The sequence below is a fragment of the Callithrix jacchus genome, chromosome 12 (assembly GCF_049354715.1).
Source record: "Callithrix jacchus isolate 240 chromosome 12, calJac240_pri, whole genome shotgun sequence".
NCBI classification, from domain to species: domain Eukaryota; kingdom Metazoa; phylum Chordata; class Mammalia; order Primates; family Cebidae; genus Callithrix; species Callithrix jacchus.
Window position 1 is genome coordinate 40,186,976 of NC_133513.1, and position 13,001 is coordinate 40,199,976.

Consider the following 13,001-nt stretch of genomic DNA (forward strand, 5'->3'; position numbering starts at 1 on the left):
TGGGGATGGAAGGGCTGCTTAGAGAAGGCCAGGCAGGAAGCAAGCTGGAAGCAGACATGCAGCAAACAGGCCAAGGCGACCTGGGGGCCGTGAGACCCGAAGACACAGAAAATTGCCTGGTGAGCTTGGAAACAGAGCAGTCACTGTTCCCCCAGGCCACTCACCAGACCACCTGGGAGGCCATGCACCCCAACATGGTGGCTTACTTCTGGGTGGGCGCCATGTGTAAGTGTTGGCTACAAGGTCTAAGCTAGTTGCAATGTGTCCCCAGGTGAGTCCAGGGTCCAGGAAGCTGAGACCCCAAAAATTCTGTGATGCCCAGAGACATGGGTGGCTCATAGAACATCATGAAGCAGGTCAGAAAGGGAGCTGGGAGTCCCCCTAGGTTTCTACTGCTTCATGGCAGGCCCTGCTGTTCAGAGACCAGACATTGGCTCCTAGGTTACCTGTGAGCTGGGTGAGACCTGAGTGTTCCAGTCCCATCCACAAGTGGCTCCATGCACCTAGAAGTGGGCCTAACAGCCTGGGCTGTGTGGCAACCTCTGGCCTTAACTTGCTGGTAAGTAACACCACCGCCTGGAAGCTAGTCCCTCTGGCAGGCTTGGCCCCTCCTGAGCTTCAAGGCAAGACCAACCCAGAGCAGCATCACACAGATCAAATTTAAATCCCAGTTCCACTTCTTCCTAACCTATAACCTTAGCAATGCAGGCTCTCTCAACCTCAGTATCTCCAGCTATAAAATGCAGACAATATCATCCCTGCAACATTGCAGAAAGAATCAAGCAAGCTAACATACGTACAAGGGTGTCCAGTACACACTAGATGCCCAGAGTGCCCACTGCACAGCCTCTCTGGCATTCTGCACCTTGCTGCCTTGAGGCTCTTAAAATCTGCACTTACCCAGGGAGACTGAGCCCACATGACTTTGTAAGCATGCTTTGGGGCCCCATCCATCTTTGGGGTTCAACTGCCCCAGACCCAGCCTAGACCCTTCTTTTTTGCCTGCATACCTCCCCCTGGGTCGACTGCTGAGTCTATGCAATCTTGGGTTTCCACACAAGCTGGTTTGTTGGATTTCATGACAGGGCCTTAGAGACGTGGGCCTGAGAGCTGCTATACAGAGCTGCATGCGACTACTTGGCCACCGTGAGGACGTAATGTGGAGACAAGAGCAGGAGGGTTGCCTCCAAGACTGAGCCTGCATTAGGGGAGGCCCCATCAGGGCTAGGCGAAGTCAGGGGCAGCCTTGCAGACAGCAGGTGAGAGAGCAAGGAGTGGGCCACTCAGGAGGTGCCTTGCAGGTCCTGCGTGGCCAATGCCTCCTCAAGAAAGTGCCAGGAGAAGGCACAACTGCTGGTCTCACAGACGATTCATCACCTTGGTGCTGCCCCAGCCACCACCAGTTAGTGAGTGTTCCCATTTCCCACTTGGGCCAAGGGCTGAATGTTCCTACAGGCAGAGAATGGCAGGACCCAGAGCCCTCCACCTGCCTCAAAGGCCTCACAAGGAGATGGAGGCAAAACAGGTGTTTTCCAGAAGTTCCGGGGATCCCCTGAAGACTAAGATGGAGCCTCCCATCAGTAGGAACGAGGCAGGTCAGCAAACCTTCCATAGCCCTCAAAACTTCCTTTTTCTGATTACAGTCCACACTGGGCTCCAGCCAGCACACACCTCTATGGTTTTTGCAACAGCAACAGAATACAGGAACTCACAGCGTCCTGCAGAAGGAGCTGGTTCTGTATCTCGGTATGTGTACCTACTTCCACATTGCCAGAAATGGCCAGGGAGCAGTTCCCCTGGCCAGATCCCTGCAGTTTAGCTATGGTTGAGCTATCATGATAGGGACAAAGACCTGAGCTGGAGACAGCACAGGTTACAAGAAGCCCCAGCGTCTGTGGAAAGGTGGTGAGCCTCTCCCACCTGGGAGCCAACTGGGGCTTGGTCTCCACTGAATGTTGGAAGAAAATGTTGCCTTACGTAAGAATGGCCATAGAAGAGTGACCATCGACTAACAGAGATGTCAACGTTCTCCACTCTTAGAAAACTTATAAGGTAGGCATTACTATTCCCACTGTACAGATGGGCAAAGCAAGAAAGCCTCAGAAAACAAGTAATTTATCTGTCGATAAGCATCAGAATGACGGTCAAACCCAGGTCCCCTCTTCCAGCACTCAAGGCTGGCCTCAGGCAGTGTTCAATGGCTGTGGACTATGTCATGGGGCACCTCAGGCACTAGCTGAACCCTGTAGTGTTGCAGGGAGTCCCTGGCTGGACTTGCAGAGTTGTTGCTGACCCCTGCCATAGAAGGTCTAAGCCAGGCCTGCTGTCTGCCCACAGCTCACACAACAAGCTGGGAGGTCCAGAACAAGACTCTGTGGTCACACTGTTGCCCCAAGGAAAAGCAGACCCCTGGGAGCCTCAAGGCTAAAGGTTCATTAGCCTCGGACAACATGGACACCCCTTGGCCAGCACTCCTCCACAGACACCAGCATACTCAGTGTCAGTCACTTGTCCTGCAGGCAAAGCCACCAGGGCTACTGCTCTATTTGGTGTGCTCTGTGTATTGGGTATCTGTATTATTAAATATACAAGGAGCAGATCACCCTCTGTCCACACCCTGGACTTCAAAGCTCAGGGGGAGCAGTAGGCCAGCAAGGAAGCAGATGCAGTGGGGCAGACGTTGGGCAGGGCAGTGGTGGCTGTGGGGCAAGAGGAGGCTTGTGGCCCAGCCTGGGGAGGGTGGGGAAGTCTGGAAGGGCTTCTTAGAGCATATGGTGCCAGTGGTGGATGCTGAAAAGAAAGGATGGACCCTGTAAATCAGTGGACAGGCACTCTGGGCAGTGTGAGTGTCTGGCAAGTGGCACAGGTGTCCAAGAAGAAGCAGGGACAGGGGCTCACGGGTTGAGTGAGTGCCAGGCCGACGGACATGGACACGGTGCTTGCCTCACCGACCAGTCCTGGAAGTCACTGTGGGGCTCTCAGCAGAGAGTGACAGGAACAGCTTGCAGCCACCCATCACTCATGATTCTGCCACCAGGAGCTCACAGCCTCCTGGGAGAGAAGGCAGGAAAGGGATGCTCTGATATAACTGTTGAAATAGCCCCGGGAGCCAGACTCCAGCCCTGAGGGAGCAGAGGGACGGAGCTGGTTACTGGAGGAGAAATGGGGGTGGAGGAGACCAGGGGGTGGTAGAAGAAGTGTCACAGAAGCAGGCGCTTTGGAGAGGGAGTCTGAGGGAAGTAGAAATAAGCTACCCACCGGGCAGGTTAGATAGAAGAGGAAGGAGAAGCAAAACCACAGGAGAGGCTGGCTCAACTAGACCTGGCTTTATGCAACTATGGGGGATGTGAGCAGCAACAGGGCAGAAGGCATGGGCAGGGACTCCATCAGGACCATCTCCAGACTGAGTGGCCCCCATCCGATTCCTCACCCTCCAAACTCCCAGAGAAGGAAAATTGCAAGGGAACTCTGCAGGATACTTTTATACCTCTAAGGTCATATGCTAAGGTAAGAAAGATTTTGACATATTTCCAGATGGCTTGGTTTGCCCACACAATCCTTTCATTTCACTTATTACACTTCAAGTATAATTTGATCAGAATAAACACACAAAAATCACAAGTGAGGCTTTGAAGCATACCTGGAAATATGCACGCCTGGCTCCTCAGGAGTTAAGCATCTCTTAGTTCTTAGGGATCATCAGAGCACAAAAAAAAAGTGAGGGCACAAACCACCTACATCATACACACAGTGACTCGTTGTCTTGGTTCCCTGTCCTCTCCTGTGCCAGGCCAACCTGGACCCAGAAAACTCTGCTTTTAGGTTAAAGAGAAAAAGAGACATGTTCAGATGCAACTTGGCTCCTGGTGCTTTTCACCTAAGTGAAGAGCAAGGAAATATACTGCTAGTCACCGGAAATAGGGACTTCAGCCTCCAGGCTGAGTCTCTTTGCGTTTCTGTGACTCAGTTTCCCCACCTGTAACATAAAGCTTTTAGAATAGACATTCCTTAAGGATCTAGTGAAGGTCTGCTGTTCAAATTCACCCAGGTTCACAAGCTTCAAATTTCTCCTGTGAGAGCTGAATATTTGTTTAACCAGAATGAGTCTCCCACAAGCAGGCAGACTCTGAATACGACAGGAATAATTTTCTTAATTATTCTACATGCTGAGGAGGTGAAAAGATGGCATCTGAATAGAACAAAAAGAGGTCAAGAGACCTGAGAATGCCACTTGCGTGGGTAACACAGGTCCTCTAGGCCTGCCCTCTATCAAGCTGGTAGTCCAAGGTGGGCCCGACACACAACCTTCTGGTTCCTCATCTGTCCCCTGGCCATACCATGGCAAGGCTTTCCCTCCAGGCTCCCCTCCACCCCCCACCCCCCCCACACTGTCACACTTTACAGCACAGCTCCAGCATGTCACTCCCCAAGCAAACATCCTCTGTGGCTCCCCTGTTCTCTGGGAACCTTCCCAAGTTTGTGGCCCTGATGATAAGACCCAATCCCTTCCTTGTCTAATTCCTCCCGGCACCCCCAGTGGGTTTAGGACTAATCCACTGATGACTCACACCCTAAACCCTCTGCCTTCACTCAGGCCATCTCCTCTCCCTGGAAAGCTCCTCCCTCATTGCCAAGATCCAAATCTTCCACCTTCCAGACACAGCTCATGGCTGCCTCCCCAACACAAGAAGCAACCTTGCCCCTCTCCACTTCCAAACTGCTCCCACTACGAGGCCATCCTGCCATTAGAAGGCAGCCACCACCAGCAGGTGACAGCCCCTTTCAGTTTTCAAGGCTGCATCAAGATACAATCTCACTTAGCAATTACGGTGGGACAGTGAGACAGAGAGCGAGCAACTACATGTACAGGAGAAAAGGGAAGCTTGGCAGTGAAAGTCCTTGGCTGGCACAGCCAGGCAGGCTGCACAAAGGTCTGCCTGTGTAATTCCCAAATCAGTCATCTTCCCCAGTGGCATCTGCCTATAACTGCGGCTCCCACCCCGTTCCTCCTTTTGTCATCATTATTCATGAATATGCTTTCCTTCTCACTCTTGTATTTCCTCAATTCTAAGTCTCTATTGATTATAAAATGCCACAGTGATTTAATTAAAGCACTTTGGGAGAGGAAATCACCACATTAAATACACACTTCAAAAATGAAATGATTTAGACACTTGAAATTGTGTGAGGAAGGAAGTGTTTCGTGGAATAAAGGCAATCTTCCAGGGGGCTAATTGTGAGGGTCCCGCCCACTGGCAGAGGCACAGACTTACCTGGGGACACTGCCCCTCCCTCCCAACACCGTCACTCCAATAAGGTAAAGGTGTCCCAGCCCACAGGCCCACAGGTGTGTAAAGCTAAAAGGAAATACAAGAACCTGTGTTCTGACAGCAGGGCAGTGCCCTGGGCTTTTCCTCCTTTGAACATCTGGACATTTGCCTCCCTGATCCTCCTGGCTCTTTTGTCCTCCACACCCATCGAAGGCTGAGACCACGTGGAGCTGCTGCATGTGAACCAGACTGCAGGTTTGGGTGCCTGCGTGGGCTTAGGAGCCTGTGCCCTGAGCCTCACAACACACATCCTGGGCTTCGTCACTCTTTTAATTGCCGCCCTCCTCCCTATCCTAAAGAATGGACATTCTCAGTGCAGAGACACCGGAGACAAACAGTTGCAGAGGTGCTCAACACTGACACTGTTACAGCATCTGCCACTCTGCTGCCTTCTGCACAAAAGGTCAGTCTCCCTGGATTCTGTTCACGGTTGCTTGATGGGTTCTTGGCAGCGTATTTCAGCATTGCTAATTGCCCACCTGTTTTGGCCAGCCTCTACACAATTCCTTTATGTTTATATTCCTTTATCTTTGACTATATCTCTCTTTCTAGTTTGTGCATATCCTTTTAAAAGCTGATATTGAGTGCTACTGAGAAATTTTCGTATTATTACATGGAAACACAAAAATCCACAGATATTTCTCTTTTTTTTTGCCTACTAATTTTCACGTGAAAGTGATAGCAGCAGCAGGTAGCCACTGCCATCATGCTGGCCACTGCAGGGAGGGCAAAGGGAAGAGGCAGACAGCCCCAGAACTCCAGCAGCCTGCTACCCTGGGCACTGCCATGATGGAGCCAGACTGGGTAGGGGAGCAGCGTGATCAGGCAGAGAGGCTGTGAATGTGGAGCTGGTGCCAGGCTTCAGGGCCAGAGTGGGAAGTAGGAGTGGTGCCCAATTCAGAGACCCAGCCAGTGGCACAGCCACGGCACCCACCCCACCAAGGGTGCCAGATTCCAGGGCCTTGGGAGGAGGCTGTGCATGAGCCACCCAGGGCAGTGTCTGATGTTGCCTCTGCCCCATATTCTGGCCTCGGCCCAGTGAGGATCAGGAGCCCCTGCCTCAGGTTGTGAGGAGGGGAAGGGACTGAGGGCCACTTGCACTGGCCTTCAGTGCCCCTTGGCATGAACAGCCTGGGTGCCATGGAAGGCAGCAGGGGGCAGACAGGCTCCTGGGTGGAAGAGGACTGGTAAGGTCCCACCTTCAGGCCAGGGAGGGCCTGGAGGCTGGGGGCTGGGCTACCAGACCTACAGACCAGAGTGGGGACTTGTGGTGCCTTTTTCAAACTATCCATGGCCACCCATGGCCGAATTGGCTCACACTTCTTACCCATAAAAACCCTGGGCTCAGCCAGAGCAGGGCAGAGGATGGAAAGACAACTGGATGATCAGCTTCAGGGAGGAGTGTCCCTCTCTGCTGAGAGCTGGGAAGATGACAGGACGACCAGCTGCAGAGAGGAGCTACCTTCTCCAGGGCCTCCTCTCTACTAAGAGTTGCAGACATGGGGACAACCAGCTGCAGAGAGGAGCTACCCTCTCTGCTGAGAGCAGAGCACTCATCAGGACAACCTATCTATAGAGAGAAGCTACCCACTGCAGGTCTCCTCTAAGCTGTTCTAACACTTAGGGACAACCTGCCTACAGAGAGAAGATACCCATTGAGCTCTTCTAACACTTAGTAAAGCTCCTCTTCATCTTGCTCACCCTCCACTTGTCTGCGTCCCTCATTCTTCCTGGATGCAGGACCAGAACTCGGGCAAAGGCACCACTGGCCACAGAGGTTTCTGGCCAGAAAAGGCAACACCTCAAAGTTACGGGTAACACAAGTATATTTTGCTTGTAATTGATATGAAAATGACTTAACTGCATTAATCATCCATCATATCATAAACATGTTCTCCATTGCCCTTTTCCCTAAAGTGTCAGACTTAATGACCATGGAGCATCCTCTTAATGGATCACCCCCTAATAGTTGACTCTCACTCCCTAATAACTGGATGCTCAGATTATCTCCACTGCTGTCATGGGCAATACTGAGGGGAAGGATCCCTGCTGCAGTGATTTTGTTTCCTATGAATTCTCAAAAGAAGAATTTAATCATTCGGCCAAAAGGAAAGAAACACTCTCATACTCCTGCTAAGCATTCCCTATTCCTCTTCTTCAGACCTTTAGTGGTAATGTGGTCTAATCCAAGTGCACAGGCTTTAAAATCAGGCAGAACTAGGATCAAATCCCAGCTTAGCTACTCACTATCTGAGGGCAAAGGACCTTACATCTCTGAGTCTTCATTTTTTCATCTGTAAAATGGGAATAATAAAACTTATCTCATCTTGAGGATTAAGTAAGTTTTAAGTATAAGTGCATGGTTTATTTAGATAATGAATCCAGTATTCTTAGCTTGTATACTTTCTTTCGCCTTGGAATTATTTTCTTCAAATGGCTTTTGACTTCTCCAGCTTCTCATTCATCTTAAACCATGCTCCCATGAAAGCCTCTGGCCATAGAACAAGAAATGTCATTCCTCTAAAGGCTGCTGTCCAATAGAAATATTAGAAATAGAAAGCCAGGCACAATTACAGCCACATGTTTACTTTCAAATTTCCTGGTAGACACATTCTTAAAAATAAAAATAAATATGTTAAAGTAATGTTTAAAGTAAGTTTCATTTAACCCAATATATCTAAAAATTTTCACTCCGTAATTATTATTTTTAAGTACTGAGATGTTTTATAATTTTTTATTGTTAGTTTGTAATATCTTTGAAATCTGTTGTGTATTTCACACTTACAGTGGGTCTCAAGTATGGCTAGTGGCTTCCATATTGGATAACAAAGGTTAGACTTTGATATTGAAACTTTTAAGGAGTGCAGATGTCTGAAAGGGGACTGTCAGCCAAGGGTTTAGGAGACGTCATCTATCTGCATTTTGATGGTTTATAGCACTTGAAGGGAGACTACAAATGCAAGGCCCTAATTGTAAATAAAATGGATAGCAGCTCTAAGGTGTGGTTCTAGGAACTTTAAGAAGCTAATTTTCCCCCTTACCCTCCTGCTTAAGATATCTTCCTTCTTTCTCTCATTTGTCCAAGCTGCCCTGCTAGTCTATCATGAAGCTCACTGGGGTGGGGGTGGAGAGTGCCAAGGCTTCATTTCTCCACCTGTTGTCTAACAGGCAGCTCCACCTTTATATGACCAAACTCATTTTTCTGAATCATCATCACCTTCCAAATCTGCTTCTACTGCCCTCAAGCGAGCTCAGTAGATGACAATCTCACTCTTCCTGTTGCTCTGCAGTCATCTTCAGGTTCTCTCTTTCTCCCACGCTCTATACCTAAAATGTCATCAAATCCTACCCTCAAAAAATTATCTAGAGTCTGACCACTCTGACCACCTCTCATTATCTCTACTATTATCACTCTGGGGCAAACCACCACTACCTCTAGCCTGGGTTATTGCAAAAGCCTCTGAACTGGTAGTCTGACTTCTTCCTTCGGTCTCCTACAGTCCTCACATGACAGCCAATATGATTCTTGTTCAAAACGCAAGCATGTATCAACAGCAATCCAAAAATATATTTTAATGACAATTGACACAACATAAAAATATAAACCACTTAGGGATGTATCTAGGCAAAATATGCACTACTGCTATAAAGAAAATATAACATCAAATTTAAATACTTTAGAGAAGACCTAAATAAATGGAGAGATGGACCACTTGATGAATTGGAAAAGTTGCTTTCACAAAGATATCACTTTTCTCCAAATTATATTTCCAGTCAAATCTGAACATAGTGTTTTTCTGTTGAAAGTCAACTCTGAAATTTATATGAAGGAGTAAAATACCAACAATTGTCAAGACAGAATGGAAAAAGAAAAGAATAGGGAGACTCTTTCCAGTTATCGAAATTTATTATAAACCTGTGGTTAACAATATTGTCTAGCACTGGCAAAGGGTTAAGCAAATTGACAGAATAGAGAACAGGAAAGACCCCTGTGCACATGACATCAACTCACAACAGAGCTAGCATGGATCAATGACTAAAGAATGACCTATTAGGCCAGGTGCGGTGACTCACACCTGTAACCGCAGCACTTTTGGAGGCCGAAGTGGGTGGATCACTTGAGGTCAAGAGTTCAATACCAGCCTGGCCAGCATGGTGAAACCTCATCTCTACCAAAAACTACAAAAATTAGCCAGGGTTGGTGACATGTGCCTGTAATCCCAGCCGCTAGAGAGACTGCCGCAGGAGAATTGCCTGAACTTGGGAGGCAGAGGTTGCAGCGAGCTGAGATCATGCCATTGCACTCCAGCCTGGGTAACAGAGCGAGACTCAGTCTCACAAATAAAAAAAAAAAAGAATGACCTATGAAATAAATGGAGCCAAGACTTTTGGTTATCCATGTGGGAAAAGCAAAATAAAATAAAATTTCTTCCTACCTCACACTATACAGTAAAGCTATATCCAAGCAGACTAGAGACTTAAGTGTAAAAAGTTAACATTATGAAATTTTTTGAAAATAATTTCACAATGTTATTATGGAGAAATTCTTAGATAACACATAACAAGTATAAATCACAAAGCAACAGATGGATAAACTTGCTTGAAACTAAGAAATTCAGTCGTTAGCAGAAACCACAAGAAACAAAAGGAGACAAGGCACCAACCAAAGAAAAATATTTGTGATACATATAAATGACAAAAAGTAGAACCCAGAATATGTATTGAATTATGGCAAATCAATAGCATAAAAGACAGATAACCCCATGAAGATATGGACAAAATATTTGAACAGGAAACGGAACCCCAAATGACCAATAAACATATGAAAAAGATGCCCAACCTTAGTAACGTGGGCAATGCAAATTAAAAACATGCTAAGATAACTTTTCATTTCTAACAGATTGGCAGAAATACCATATCTGACAATAATAGATGTTGGTGAAGATGTGGAGCAACAGAAACTTTTGTGCGTTGCTGAGAGATTGAGGGGTGGGTTAAATGGGGCAAAAACTTTGGAAAACAATGTGGTGACAGCCAGTAAGGCTGAAGATATGTATAACCTATGACCCACCAATTCTATTTCTAGAGTATATACCCTAGAGAAATTCTTGCACACATGCCCCAGGATGCATGCACAAAAATAGTTCTAGCAGCACTGTTATAATAGAAAAAAAAAAAAATAAACTCTTGAAATATCTCAAGTGCCCATCAGCAGTAACTCAGAAAAATATATTGAGCTATATTTATCTAATAGAATACTATACTGCAGAAAATTATTTACAGGTACATGCAACAATATAAAGGAATTTCAGAAACATGCTTTTGAACCAATTAGGCAAATCTTAAAAGAATATTTAATTCCATGTTTACAGAGTTCAAAAACTTGCAATCATATATATATATATGAATTTAAATATGGAATGTAAAACTAGGGGGAAAAAAGCAAAGGAACAATAGACTCAAAATTCTGCACAGTAGCTGCTTCTGAAGAGGAAGGGAGAAATATGGGCATGAAGAGGACTTGGAAGATGAAGCTGATCTTAAAAAAAAATCTAAGGCGTCAGCACACAGGGTGTATGCTGTTTTTTATTACTTCTATGGTATTATGCTTTTTCTAAATTTTCTTTTCTTTTTTAGAGACGGAGTTTTGCCATCTTGTCCAGGCTGGTCTTGAACTCCTGGCCACAGAACTCCAGCCGCCTCAACCTCCCAAAGTGCTGGGATTATAGGCGTGAGGCACTGCACCTGGATGAAATTTTCTTTTCTTTCAATATTAAAAATCTTTCCAAGTTCTTGGAAGAATAGCCCAGGTGCTCAGGATGGACAGACAGGAAGGGCCTCCCTGAACTGACCCTGTTCTCTATCTCTCTGGCCAGAGCCCCCAGGCATGCCCCTCACCCCACTGTGCCACATGGACTTCCACCAGGTCTCCTCCTCCAGACCCTTGTCAAGAACCCTTCTCCGAAACCCACAGGGCTCGGCATCCCTCCTTCAGGTCCTCTCTCAGAAGACTGGAGCCATCCCCACTCTCCCAAGACCCCCACGCTACCTGCCACTCTCCCACCCACTGAGCACCACAGACCCCTGTCCACGTTGACCAGAGATGGGCAGGGCATGGCCTCTCAATACCTATTTGTTAAATAATTAAATGAATGGCTGTATAGAAACTCATAGTAAAATTAGTGTGCTCTGTGGAAAGCAAAATACATAGAAACCTTAGTTATCAGATCAGCTCCCCCTCACACCATACAGAAAAGTGGAACAGTAATTTAAATCGGTTTAGTGTTCTAGAAGTTTCACTTCAGGGAAAGAGAAGAATCAGTCCTTACTGAGCCAGGTGGCCCTACTTAGGCAGAAAATGCTGTTGCTTCAATGGTTTGCTGTAATAATTCAGATAAAGGAAGTGAGACCAGGGAGGCACCTACTTACCAGAACCCAGTGAGTGGCAGCAGGGCCGGGACAGACCAGCTCCCTCAGTAGCCCTTTGGAAATGGCTCCCGAACTCTGCACTCCTCAGAGGCCTAGTGGGGGTTGAAGGGTTAGCCTCACTCTCAACGCACTCTCTCCGCCCCCTTGACAAGTAGCACAGCCCATGTCAGCCCTTCCCAGGGTTTCCTTTACAGCAGCACCCCGAGAAAGGCGACCAGTGGAGTGCTGCTGGAGCCCGTCCTGACTCCCAAACCCCAGCCTTGACACACACTCCGGCAGACCCAGGCCTGGAGTGACCCTGACCACATGGGGCCGCCCAAGCCACACACAATTCCTGCTCCCCAGCTCACCTCCTTTCCCACATCCACAAACCCGAACCAGGCACTGGGTCACATGTGGCCCCATGCTCAGCCTCCCCTAAGGCAGCCAGCAGGCCTCATGCTGACAGGCGGGGCCCACATGCCCACCTCTGGGCGGGCCTGGCTGGGCCAAGAGCAAGGTGGCCTACCTGGAGGGGTGGCCGTCAGCGCCTGCACACGTCAGATGACATGGGCCCCCTCATCCCCAGCCGAAGCCCCTCAGGCACCGGGGAAGAGGACCTGGCCCCACATCGTTAGTCTTCCGCGCCGTTTCAGTCTGAATCACTCGCGTTGGGTCTATGCTCATTTCCTGGAGAAAGCAGAAGTGGAGAGCCGGCCGATGCCCGACTCTGCTCGCTCTCCAGCCGACCACGAGCTGCTGGAGTTCTGGTGGGTGACTTGTGTTCTGCAGCAGGGCGGGTTGGGGCTGCGCACTCTCTGTGGTCAAGCGGTGCTGGGTGGGGCCAAGGACAGAATGAAAAGTGCAGCCCAGCGTGAGAAAAGTAGGTCTGTGTCCCCTCTTCACTAGCCATGTGACCACTGGTGCACACCTCTCCCCTCTGGGCCTCTGACAGAATGCAAACAATTATGGTGTTTAGGCGGATCTAATTAGAGGTGCGTTTAAAGTACACCCCTGGGCATGGCACCGGCTCTGCAGCTCTGCCCCACCAAGGTCGAGTCGCCCACTTGGATTTCTTCCTCCCCCATCCTCAGATAGAACTCAAACCACCAATCTGGGGAGTCCTCCTGCAGCCCAACACGGAGGCAAGGGTGAGAGGACACCTAAAACCAGAGAAAGGAAGTCTCTGAAACTCAGGCAACAAATTCTCATTCCTCCTGGTATATTAACTAGGCTGAATTATCCCACGTCACCTATCCGAAA

The 13,001-nt window shown here is 48.3% G+C and overlaps 1 protein-coding gene across 5 annotated transcripts in view; it reads right to left on the reverse strand.

Annotated features, from left to right (window-relative positions):
- The window catches only part of WDFY4 (WDFY family member 4), a 285,801-nt gene extending 273,404 nt beyond the window's left edge, over positions 1-12,397 (reverse strand). For 4 of the 5 annotated variants that reach the window (XR_013524374.1, XM_078343959.1, XM_035267708.3 and 1 more), the window contains exons 1-2: positions 12,268-12,397; positions 11,760-11,851 (exon numbers count right to left, since the gene is read on the reverse strand). The gene's annotated coding sequence lies outside the window, so the exon portion shown is untranslated. The remainder of the gene's footprint in view (positions 1-11,759; positions 11,852-12,267) is intronic. The other variant, XM_035267709.3, reaches the window with a different exon arrangement.
- Positions 12,398-13,001: the final 604 nt, after the last annotated feature.